The sequence below is a fragment of the Macrobrachium nipponense genome, chromosome 25, assembly GCF_015104395.2.
Source record: "Macrobrachium nipponense isolate FS-2020 chromosome 25, ASM1510439v2, whole genome shotgun sequence".
Taxonomy (NCBI): Eukaryota; Metazoa; Arthropoda; class Malacostraca; order Decapoda; family Palaemonidae; genus Macrobrachium; species Macrobrachium nipponense.
This window is the reverse complement of record NC_087214.1, coordinates 10,710,590-10,722,121: the sequence shown is the minus strand read 5'-3', so window position 1 is coordinate 10,722,121 and position 11,532 is coordinate 10,710,590. Positions and strand designations below refer to the sequence as shown.

Here is an 11,532-nt window from a genome sequence, read left to right as displayed (position 1 = left end):
ATCAAGTTTCGTAATCTGCTGGAGACTGGAGTTGTCGCTTTGCCTGATACCAAATGTCTGCTTCGCTTGCACTATTTAGCTGGGATCACGCTTTATAGCTGGTAATGCTGCTCACGCTAATGCAGGGTTGTAAAATATGCGGGAATGCTACATTAATTGCCATACACCACATTGCAATTTTCACAGACTGCTGAAATATAAATGATGTTCTTAAATCTAAACCATTACCAGACATACCCTCACTAACAAAAGGAGTTGCTTACCTGTTTTCATATAGTTCAGAAGCTGATCCTTGACGCTGGGAGTGAGCTGACCTGACGATACCAGGTATTGCATCACGTATATGTTTTGGGGCAAAGTTCAGCATATTTTGTTCACCACAGCCATAAGGCATTCGGATTAGGTTTCCCAGGTTCTAAAAAAAAAGGTGCAAATGGATCACCACAGCAAGTGCTGATGGGTTAAGTGACAGGAATGGCATTGTCAAAGTTTTTAGATGTGATATTTATAGTAACAATGAATATACTGACTCCAGCAACTAGGAGGAATTCATACCTCAAGGGTCGGTCCTAAGAGGTCAGCGGAAGCAGAGATGGAAATTTTATCTGAGCCGTTGACTGATCCTGGGTAACTCTTGACGGGCCATGTAAAGGAGCTTTCATCTGCCCAAACAAATAAAAACCTACTTCAAGTAACCATCTTATGCAGTGTTGAACTTATATATGTCACACATTACTAACAACAGAGTAATGTATGTGTATAGCCAAATGAAAGTTCTCGTTACTTCTCTTTACATCTTGTTGTAGTACATATTATTTTCCGCAATGAAATCTTCCAGCAGTTCATCACTTACTGCACACAAGTAATGCCCATGTGTTGATGCTTTAGTTATTCCTTCGAATTTCACTTTCAAAGGCGAATGACAGTGTCACTGAAAGAAGGCCGATATTAGTATATTAATACTACATATATGTAAAACATTTCACTTACCTGCCAATAAAGTTTAGAAATATTCAGTCTTTAAGTAAAATGTATCTATTTTGTTTTGTTTTCAATGTATCCCCATGAAGATAGAACGTCATCTAACACAGTTTGAGCCGAAACTCGGCCAAATGAGACAGGAAGCCCAAATTCCTCTTTCCTTTTATGTACCTCCTTGCTATATCAACTGTCCCACCACAACTTCCGTCGGCAGTGTCTATGGAGGCACTGAAGGTGAGGTTGACGTCCCGGCTTCCAGAGGCACCACCAGGAACTTCATCACTTCCTTTCCTCTGCCAGAGACACAGGTCTTCGTCGAATATGTCGGAGACCGTGAGTTCAGCACTTGGCAGCAACTCAACGGTCACCTGTTGGGATGGAAATCCTTTTCCTTTTATATGTTAGCGTGGACTCTGTAACGAGTGGTTGGTTTATATTTACAGGGCCCAAGCATGGGTATAGAATAATCACACTATCTTTTGGAAACAACAAGGAAAACTAGCAGCTATAGGTCATTAAAAAGAAGAGCGAACTATTGACACTAAGATCTCCCTGGGAGAAATGCAAGTCTTTTTCTCAGGATCCATCACTACAGGCAGATTTTCGGTCAGTAATTGAAGACGGAGACCAGGACGGGGACTTTCTCGTTCCTGCGGGCGGTGGCTGGGTGACTGAGGTCCAGGAAGAAGGGCACGAAGGAGGTGATGGAGGACTTGGGGCTTAGTCCGATGCCCAACTCCGGATGGATACAGACGGCCTCGCCCACCCCACGTCGTCACCGTTGCCGGGAGTTCGACCTCTTTCGCTGTCTCGCCACTCTCGCTGTGAACAGGGTCGGAAGGCGTTCGCAGTGCTTCAGTTTAATGCTTATTCTAGTTGAGCAAATATTACACAAATACAGAAGCCTTTAAGGATGGGTAAAAGACTTCCGTAATAGCAAAGAGATAAATGAATAATGGTTTGCCCTTATGTTTAATAGAAAAAAATATAATATAGATTTGAGGCCAAAGGTCAAGAGCTGGGACCTATGAGGTCACATAGAGCTGAAACTGACATTTCAGTAAAAATGTTTGAATTGTGTGACAGTAAATAAAGCATCGCAGTTGCAATATGAATCAATTGTTTAGGTGAAGGTGGAAAGCAAGATGGAAAAAGAGAATATGAACGGAGGTACAGTAAAAAAAAATGAAAGGGGTGTTCCGACTGGAGCTTAAGGAAGGGACGCTACAAAGAACTTTAAGTAATGACTACAGTGCACCACATGAGGTATTTTTGTAAGAGTAGGATATTGACTGAATTCAAACCTACCCAATACAATGATTTCCCACAGCCACGTTTCGGGCAAGTAGGTCCTCTCCAGTTCCACTTTTCCGGACTTTCGGCTAATACCCCTTCACCCCATACCGCCATTGCCAACTCCACCTGCATCTCCACCTCCATCCACATTATCATACTCAGCGTCTAAAAATGAGAAGGACATTTGAAATTTCCATCGGGAGATGCTGTGGGAGCTCCCGCTGGAGCTGTCGGGGCTAGTTCTAATACGCCTCCACCTCCACCTCCACCCACACCGCCATTGGCAGCTCCAAATCCCCCTCCACCTCCACACACATCGCCATAGTCAGCGTCTAAACAAGAAGGAAATCTGAATAGAATCGACATTGGTGTTAACATAAATATCAATCCTAGTTTTGAGTGGAGGATTGGCGAAATGATCATCAATTGTAAATTTCTCTCCCAGTTTGTTGTGTTTACTCCAAGGCTGAGTGAATTTGATATTAAACGACATTTGTAGCTTAATGTTTGTGATACAAAAAACTTTGCAGTGTATGTGGAAAACAAAACTATGCACATATATATATGTATAAACACATATTTACATACATTGTTTACGTATGATGTGATGCCCAATCACAGCTGATGTTAACGTCATGATGGCTCAGCAAATATCTTGCTCATTACCACCAGCATAAAAGTAATTAGTAATTGGTTTATAAACATTCATGCCAAAGACAACGTGAGGAAGACCAAACCTAAACAGCCTTTGGAAAAGCCTCTTATTAATTCAGCGCAAACGTTAAAATAATTGGGATGTTAACAGTCGGTAAGCAATGCAGAGTGATGGTCGGTAATCCTCGAATTGTAACTCTCTTCTCTGCAGAAACGGAAACCGGTTATTACTGTTAATAATTACTCAACAGATTGAAACCCTATTCATATGGAACAAACCCACAAGAGGGACCACTGACTTGAAATTCTTCAAGTTTCCAAACGAATATTAAGGTGTTCTTTAGGAAGAAGTCAGAGGAAGTAAAGGGAATTTACTGAAAACAAGAGAATTCCACCACCTATTGAAAAGAGTAACTTAATAAATAAATTAAAACTGTTGAGCCAAGCCTTTTCCCATCACTCCTCGTCCCACTGGATCCTGGATTTGGCCACTGAGGTGGTCTGCTCTCCCCCGTGCCGTCTGCGGTTTGTCTTGTCACGAATAGATATGAAACGGACATCCTCCACGTTCTAAATAACACTTGATTGAACTGTTCCCTTGCGATTTAATCAATTGCATTAACACAAGTGAAGCAAGAGACAAAAAACTAGGTATGAAAAGCAAAACAGATACTTACATCCATAATCATACTGATAATAGTACCGACACGGCCTTGTTTCCAGCGTCGATCGCTATAACATACACTCCGGCCTCCTAAAAAATAAATGAAAAAACATATAAACAGATAATAACATATCTGATTCATTCTTAAAGTATGAAGAGGTTCATATTTCAATTTCTTTAATGAAGTTGGAAGTAAATTAGCTTTTTGTAATGAATATTAACAAGGAGTTTTAATTGGCAAGATTATCATTCTGGCATAGGGAAGAATTTTTTTTACGAATACAAGAATAATAATTTGGGCTAAACCTATATATATATATATATATATATATATATATATATATATATATATATATATATATATATATATATATATATATATATATATATGCTTAAAAATCACTGTAGATGCAGTGACTTCATAAATAAGCGAATACCACAGGAAAATATTAGCCAGAAATACAAAAGCTTTCGTCTTTACTCAGACATCGTCAAGGAGTTAATGAAGTACAATTGGAGATAAAGGTCTCAGGTACAAACAAGATCAAGAATACCAGATGGTTAATTGTCAAAAGGGTAAAAATTAAGAGATAATCCAGGATTATCGGATGTCACACGGTCACAAACTAACCGAAACTACAAAGTATCTTTACAGTCAAAACATGTAAAAAACTGAATATATTAATTTTGTTGCTTATATTTATCTACAACTTTTTTCATAATGAAAGCATCAAGTTTAAATGAACCAAGACTTAAATTTAGAACATTTTCTATTATTTGACTTGATGAAACAAAGATTCAATGATATTTCTTTTAACTGTGTCATTACATGGGATTAAGGCTCTAGCTTGACTCCAGTTAATAGGATGGTCTAAATCTCTCATATGTACGAATAATGCATTCGATATTTGCCCAGTTCTCACAGAATATTGATGTTGCTTGAGACGTTGTGAAAGAGATTTACCGGTCTGTCCGTAATAGACTTTATCTCACTTTTTGCAAGGAATTTCATATATGCAGCCTGGAAGATCTTTAGAATTTTTTATCATTAAACTCTTGACATTAATATTACTGAAAATAACATTTATGTTAAATAGCTTTAAAATTCTAGGAATATCTAAAAACCTTTCATCATAGGGTAATTTTTGAATGTTATACTTACTAAATTCAAGTTTGTCATTACTTGAATAAAATGTTTTTCTAGCTCTTTTCCATGCCACATCTATAGTCCTTGGGTATTGCAATATCATAAATAGTTTTAATTTCAGCGTCAATAAAACTGCGGGCTACAGACACGTAAAGCCCTTAAGAACATCCCAGAAAAAAACAGAGAATTTAACATTTTGATGGTGATTGGAGTAGTAATGAACAAAAGACAAAAGAAGCAATGTTAGTTGATTTTCGAAAATACTGGAAAAGGTGAAATTTCTATCATTGTATGGGCAGTTACATCAAGAAAATTCAAATTACAATTTCTTTCTCCCTCTACAGTAAATTTTATAGAAAGTACTAAATTATTGAGATTATTAAGAGTTCTGGAGATTTTCGTGAACTGGCCTGGCCAAATACAGAAGATATCATCCAGATATATAAACCAAATAACTTTTTGGGGCAAAATTCTTGGTAAGAGTTTTGTCTCAAAAAAAATTCCATGTAAATATTGCTAAGGACAGGAGATAAGGGATTACCCATAGCCATGCCAAACTTTTGTACAAAAAATTCCACATTAAAACAAAATTTACTATCTTGATACATAACCTTATGAAACTAATGAGTTTTGCTACACTTAAGGAATGTCATGACGTTCTAATTCCTCCTCCAAATATTCAAGTAAGTCATCTACAGGCACTTTTTGTATATAAAAAGATAACATCAAAACTAACCATATTAAAATCAAAATTCAAATTTAAACTATTCAATTTGTTTATAAAATCACATTGTTTTTAAACATTCGTGTTAGAAAGTTTCCTACCAAAGGAGTAAGAATTTTTATAAGCCATTTAGATAAATTATATGTAACTGAGCCCACTGAACTAATGATTGGTCTGATAGGGTTATTGATTCTGTGTCTTGACTAAACCATACATTAATAAGGTAGGGAGGCGCATTGCTGTGTAAACTGTTTAATTAAATGGTCAAAGCCCTTCAAAATGTATTTAATTTGTTTATTAAAATGGGAGTTCACTGTCTGTGTAGGGTCAGAAACTCAGTTTCGTATAATTATCAGTATCATTAGCAATGTCATTATTTTTACTTATATAGTCACTTTTATTCATTATTACCACTGCATTAAATTTATCTGCTTTTGTCACTTTCACTGTTCATCTTTTCTAATTTTCTTAAAAGCCTGGAGAAATCTCACGGGTACATTAGGGGGAGAAGGGTTACTCATAGCCCCATACACAATACCTTTACAAATATTGATATCATCAGGGCATAGGTTTTGATTAAATTTTTCTAAATAACAAAAGGATTTTGAGATGTCGACACAGTCCAGTTACCATTAAATACACCAAAGCTTAATCCATATCCCAAAGCCGCTGTCGTAGCACTATCCACTGGTTTGTCTGATAAATTAATCATGAAGTCCACGTTGGCATGCTTAGTCCAGTCACTTTCAGCAATAAGATTTTTCAACGTGACTTGAAGCTTCCTTTCAGACAGTTGCAGCACTTTCTTAATTTTCTGTAGCAGTAATCCAGCATCCGATTCTTCCAATCGACAGGAACCGTCTGATTAAAGCCTACCGTCTGCTTCTAAGTGTAGGAAACGCATCATCTACTTCCACTTTTGTGATGTCGATGTGTTTCTGAAGTATGATGTGTTGAAAACTCGTCGGAGGTCGCTCTGCTAGACGAAGAATTCTCACTGGTAAAATCGACTCGGGCATCACTTGCTCGTTCATAACACTTCCGTAGAAAGTTGAGTCGGAGTTTCAGTTTGTGAGCGATGATAAGAGCATTACAGAAGTATGTCACGAATAGAACAAGGCTCGGAAAATTCAAAGAAAAGGCGTAGAAGTAGCGTATGGTTTCCATTATGCTTAAAAAATCACTGTAGATGCACGTGACTTCATAAATAAGCGAATACCACAGGAAAATGATAATCAGAAATCCAAGCGCTTTTGTCTTTACTCAGACATCGTTAAGGAGTTAATGAAGTACAATTGGAGATAAAGGTCCAATTGTACTTCATTACGATGTCATGTCTTAAAAAGACGAAAGCGCTTGGATTTCTGACTATTATTTTCCTGTGGTATTCGCTTATTTATGAAAGTCACGTGCATCTACAGTGATTTTTTAAGCATAATGGAAACCACACGCAACTTCTACGCCTTTTCTTTGAATTTTCCGAGCCTTGTTCTATTCGTGACATCCTTCTGTAATGCTTTTATCATCGCTCACAAAACTGAAACTCCGACTCGACTTTCTACGGACGTGTATGAACGAGCAAGTGATGCCCAAGTCGATTTTTACCAGTGAGAATTCTTCGTCTAGCAGAGCGACCTTTCGACGAGTTTCAACGCATCATACTCAGAAACACATCAACATCACAAAAGTGGAAGTAGATGATGCGTTTTCCTACACTTAGAAGCAGACGCTATGGCTTTAATCAGACGGTTCCTGTCGATTGGAAGAATCGGATGCTGGATTATTGCTACGGAAAATTAAGAAAGTGCTGCAACTGTCTTGAAAGGAAGCTTCAAGTCAAGTTGAAAAATCTTATTGCAGAAAGCGACTGGACTAAGCATGCCAACGTGGACTTCATGATTAATTTATCAGACAAACCAGTGGGATAGTGCTACGACAGCGGCTTTGGGATATGGTTAAGCTTTGGTGTATTTAATGGTAAACCTGGACTGTGTCGACATCTCAAAATCCTTTGTTATTTAGAAAATTTAATCAAAACCTATGCCCTGATGATATCAATATTTGTAAAGGTATGTGTATGGGGCGGTGAGTAACCCTCCTCCCCCTAATGTACCCGTGAGATTTCTCCAGGCTTTTAAGAAAAATTAGAAAAGATGAAACAGTGAAAGTGACAAAAGCAGATAAATCTAATGCAGTGGTAATAATGAATAAAAGTGACTTTATAAGTAAAATAATGACATTGCTAAATGTTACTGATAATTATACGAAACTGAGGTCTGACCCTACACAGACAGTGAACTCCCATTTTAATAAACAAATTAAATACATTTTGAAGGGCTTGGACCATTTAATTAAACAGTTTACACCGCAATGCACCTTCCTACCTTATATGTATGGTTTAGTCAAGACACATAAAATCAATAACCCTATCAGACCATCATTAGTTCAGTGGGCTCAGTTACGTATAATTTATCTAAATGGCTTGTAAAAATTCTTACTCCTTCGGTGGGAAACATTTCTAACACGAATGTTAAAAACAATGTTTGATTTTATAAACAAATTGAATAGTTTAAATTTGAATTTTGATTTTAATATGGTTAGTTTTGATGTTGTCTCTTTATTTACAAAAGTGCCTGTAGATGACTTACTTGAATATTTGGAGGAGGAATTAGGAGCATCATGACATTCCCGTAAGTGTAGCAAACCTCATTAATCTCATAAGGTTATGTATCAAAGGTAGTAAATTTTGTTTTAATGGGGAATTTTTGTACAAAAGTTTGGCATGGCTATGGGTAATCCCTTATCTCTTGTCCTTAGTAATATTTACATGGAATTTTTTGAGACAAAACTCTTATTAAGAATTTTGCCCCAAAAAGTTATTTGGTTTATATATCTGGATGATATCTCTGTATTTGGCCAGGCCAGTTCACGAAAATCTCCAGGAATTCCTTAATAATCTCAATAATTTAGTCCTTTCTATAAAAGTTACTGTAGAGGGAGAAAGAAATTGTAATTTGAATTTTCTTGATGTAATTGTCCATAGAAATGATAGAAATTTCACTTTCTCAGTATTTCGAAAATCAACTAACATTGCCTCTTTTGTTCATTACTACTCCAATCACCATCAAAATGTTAAATTCTCTGTTTTTTCTGGGATGTTCTTAAGGGCTTTACGTGTCTGTAGCCCGCAGTTTATGACGCTGAAATTAAAACTATTTAATGATATTGCATTGAAACTTAAATACCCAAGGACTTTTAATAGATGGTGGCATGGAAAAGAGCTAAAAAAACATTTTATTCAAGTAATGACAAACTTGAATTTAGTAAGCATAACATTCTAAAATTACCCTATGATGAAAGGTTTTTAGATATTCCTAGAATTTTAAAGCTATTTAACATAAATGTTATTTTCAGTAATATTAATGTCAAGAGTTTAATAATAAAAAATTCTCCTAAAGATCTTCCAGGCTGCATATATGAAATTCCTTAAAAAGCAAAAAGTGTGATAAAGTCTATTACGGACAGACCGGTAAATCTCTTTCACAACGTCTCAAGCAACATCAATATTCTGTGAGAACTGGGCAAATATCGAATGCATTATTCGTACATATGAGAGATTTAGACCATCCTATTAACTTGAGTCAAGCAAGAGCCTTAATCCCATGTAATGACACAGTTAAAAGGAATATCATTGAATCTTGTTTCATCAAGTCAAATAATAGAAATGTTCTAAATTTAAGTCTTGGTTTATTTAAACTTGATGCTTTCATTATGAAAAAAGTTGTAGATAAATATAAGCAACAAAATTAATATATTCAGTTTTTACATGTTTTGGACTGTAAAGATACTTTGCAGTTTCGGTTAGGTTTTGTGACCGTGTGATATCAGATAATCCTGGATTATCTCTTTTAATTTTACACTTTTGACAATTAACCATCTGGTATTCTTGATCTTGTTTTTGTACCTGAGACCTTTATCTCCAATTGTACTTCATTACTCCTTGACGATGTCTGAGTTAAGATGAAAGCGCTTGGATTTCTGACTATTATTATCCTGTGGTATTCGCTTATATATATATATATATATATATATATATATATATATATATATATATATATATATATAATATATATATATATATATATATATATCTATATATATCTATATATATATATATATATATATATATATATATATATATATATATATATATATATATATATATATATATTAGGGCTTGTGCCTTGTATGATAAGGCGCCCTATGAGGTAATGTTAGACTTGCGATAATCTATACGCTAAGTCGGTTGGTATTGTACTTCCATATTCAATGGAGTGTCTGGAGGTTTGTAGATCACTTACGAAGTCAGTATTATCTTGTTGGTTATTACGACGATGTGTTAAACTCATGGTGAGGAGGTTCTTGTAGAAAACACGAAGTATAAAAATATATATATATTCTTGAAGTTTTACATGCTGAAGATCAGATATGATTGTACAAGTCTTCTATGACGATAGCTTGATCGCTTCTGCCAAATGATGATGGCTACTTCTGTTCTCTCTACATGATAAAGCTTAGGTAAAGAGATACAGGTCTTCTAATGACGATCACTAACTCTGTTCTGCCCGTCTACCATCTCTGTTACAAGTTATGAAGGAAGCAGATAGTAGCTCGAACTATGAAAAACAATACTATTCAGATGACATAGTTACATACGAACACACAATCAAATGAGACACGCTACAGATCACGTAGGCCGTTTGAATTATAGGTCGGGGTAGTTGTCTCAAGCAGGGGAGCTTGGACTAATGTTTATAAACAATTGATGACTACAGTGACGGCATGTATCTTAGCCTACATACTTATTGTATACGTCATCTTTAGCGTCTCTAGTCTGATCACATTCCTGCAAGCAATCTGGTTGACCTCTTTAGTTTTAGACTTTTATATATATGGACTAACATTCCATATTTTTATTATGTAAACACTTACATCACCTCGGTCAGCTACCAAAACCAACAACTGAATATTACTCAAACTTGACTTGCATTGACTTATAGGAGTGTGATACAGACACTATGTGAATATATATATAAATATATATAGTAAATAAAAATTCATGGTGTACATGAATTGATTCAAGTAATAAAAATATAAAAAACAATGATATTGGTAAATAATAGTGATCACGTGATATATAATGATACAGTTTTTTCACTTCATCTCATTAAGATACATATGCTACAGAAAATACTAATGTACTCTGATAATTGCATAGAATGAAGATTAACATGATAAAAATCATATTTTAACTGATAAAAAATTTCATATATGAATTGATAAAATTATAATGTTTATGCTGATTGATTCGTTGATTTTTATGATAAATGTTATATCTGATTCATTAATTTCATATAACTAACTCATAAATAAAAGACTGCAGATATTGGTAAGATAAAAGGTAACAGATTGATTATAGGCTACCTGATTTGTTGTATACCATATGTATGGGATCATATATTATGATTAATATACCTATTGTGCACTTTAAATAGATTCTATTGCATACACGCAAAGATATATTTAGATTCTGTTATTTATGATCATTATATAAGAGATCCTATTGCGTACACGTCAAGATATATTTCAACTCTATTTGATTGATTTAATTATATATAGATACAATGATACTTTATAATATAGGATACATGACCTTTAGGTTATATACTCACTTACTTTTTTACTTTTAACTAGCGTTCGAACAACTTTTCGTCCATTACATAGTTCCAGACAACCACCTATAGCCCAATGAAACGGCCTATTCAACAGGGTTAAAACAAGGGAAAATTTGCCTGGGCGGGTCCAACGTTCTATTTTTGCGCTCATACTTATTCTCTGCATCCTAAGCTACACGATTACGTTCGCGATGAATAAAAAAACATCCCAGCACGAGTCCTCGCCAGCAAAGTAGAGTTGAATATCCTTCGGGTCGTAATTGTCGGAAGTATGTCCTTTCGTAGTCGATCTCCACAGCCGCCGGAGCGTTCCGCATCAAAACGAGATTAA

General features: G+C 35.4%; 1 pseudogene; it reads right to left on the bottom strand.

Annotated features, from left to right (window-relative positions):
• LOC135198982 (CD109 antigen-like) overlaps nt 1-11,532 on the bottom strand; it is a 66,858-nt pseudogene that overhangs the window by 27,403 nt on the left and 27,923 nt on the right.